The sequence below is a fragment of the Colobus angolensis genome, unplaced genomic scaffold, assembly GCF_000951035.1.
Source record: "Colobus angolensis palliatus isolate OR3802 unplaced genomic scaffold, Cang.pa_1.0 Scaffold106, whole genome shotgun sequence".
Classification (NCBI taxonomy): Eukaryota; Metazoa; Chordata; class Mammalia; order Primates; family Cercopithecidae; genus Colobus; species Colobus angolensis.
The window spans coordinates 901,727-903,499 of record NW_012111586.1 but is presented as its reverse complement, the minus strand read 5'-3'; the positions used below and the strand labels follow the sequence as shown (position 1 = coordinate 903,499).

At 42.2% G+C, this 1,773-nt stretch overlaps 1 long non-coding RNA gene across 1 annotated transcript in view; it reads right to left on the bottom strand.

The window, feature by feature from the left end:
• Positions 1-490: 490 nt before the first annotated feature.
• The window catches only part of LOC105514098, an 11,586-nt gene continuing 10,303 nt past the window's right edge, over positions 491-1,773 (bottom strand). Inside the window, exon 2 of the long non-coding RNA XR_001002130.1 lies at positions 491-724. This is a non-coding gene — a long non-coding RNA (uncharacterized LOC105514098). The remainder of the gene's footprint in view (positions 725-1,773) is intronic.

Sequence of the window (1,773 nt, the reverse complement as noted above, 5' to 3'; positions counted from 1 at the left end):
CTCTCAGACCACATTGGAATTAAATTAAGATAGCAGAGTAATCATTCTCCTTCAGTTCTCCTGTGCTATGTATATTAAAATAAAATGGTTATGCCTTTTCTTCTATTAATCTGCCTTCTGTGTCAGTTGATTACAGTGGACCTTCAGAGGATAAAGGGAAAGTTTTCCTTGGCCGCTTTAGTAATATGGGCCAGTATTAAGCTAATTTCCCATGCCATAGCTAATCACATTATATTGAGGTTGAAATGCAGTGGAAAATTGAAATGCATCTTCCACATATCCCCTCTTGGAAGACCTTAGAGATAGTTTTTAATATTTTATCAGAGAACATGAGAAATAGCTTGCCAGACCCAGAAGCCAGAAGCTTTATACATTAGCACTTGAAATCAAGCCAAATGGAAAGTATATACTCGCGTGGGAGGTCTGGGTGTCTGGGAAAGATGAGTCTAGTGATACACTGACAGAGGACGAAAATAAAGCTTAAGAAGGAAGCAATCCTTTAAAATTTTGTTGTCATCGTTTTGCATTTAGACTTACCAGTTAAAACATGCCATTTTTTACCCTTTAGTTCATATGTATTTCCCTTCTTAGAGATAAAGACTCTAATAGATTATTCAGGTTGGGCGCAGTGGCTCATGCCTGTAATCCCAGCACTTTAGGAGGCCGAGGTAGGTGGATCACCTGAGGTCGGGAGTTCGAGACCAGCCTGACCAACGTGGAGAAACTAAAAATACAAAGAATACTAAAAATACAAAATTAGCAGGGTGTGGTGGTGCATGCCTGTAATTCCAGCTACTCAGGAGGCTGAGGCAGGAGAACCGCTTGAACCCAGGAGGTGGAGGTGGTGGTGAGCCAAGATTGCACTCCAGCCTGGGCAAGAAGAGCTAAACTCTATCTCAAAAAAACAAAAATAGATTATTCAAGCCTATGCATAGTTCAGATAACAAGCTGTCTTCCAGTTTTTCTCAGAAGTATGTTTTTTGTTGTTGTTGTTGCAGAGGCAGCATCGGCACCTGCCAGCAGTGCTGCAGAGGAGATGTCTGGGTTGAATAAGGTGTGGACTCAATGACCCCTTAAGGCCTCTTCTAATTGTTAAGATTTTTGGGATTCTGAAATTCTCCACAATTCTTAGAACTTGTTGTGGTCCTTAGGCTAGGTTATTCCAAAATTTTCGTTTCTTAGATTATTTGGTATTAAAATTCTGTAAGTCTCAGGTTTTATAAGTGGCACTAAATGTGATACGGCATACAAAAATTACTACCTAAACATATGGCCCAAAATCCCGTTGGGAAAAGGAACTACTTTTATTGAGGAAAATGCTTTGACAAGGGCTTTGAGTTGAGACCCCACCAAGAGCCTGGGATAGCTCATGCCTGGGTTCCTGAGGAGCAAATTGGGAGGGAGAAAGAGAAGTAAGCAGAAAGATGACAGGTCGGGGAGGAACAGCTCACATCTCATTTTACCATCTGGGTGGCAATAAGCATAGCTTGCTTCACAAGATGTGATCCCTCTCCAGAACATTCTGGATCTCTGTATAATCTGCTCTCGGGAATGCTTAAGGAGAGTGATTTTATTTTTTATTTATTTTTTTATGTTTTTTTGAGACGGAGTCTTGCTCTGTCGCCCGGGCTGGAGTGCAGTGGCCGAATCTCAGCTCACTGTAAGCTCCGCCTCCCGAGTTTACGCCATTCTCCTGCCTCAGCCTCCAGAGTAGCTGGGACTACAGGCGCCCGCCACCTCGCCCGGCTAGTTTTTTGTATTTTTTAGTAGAGA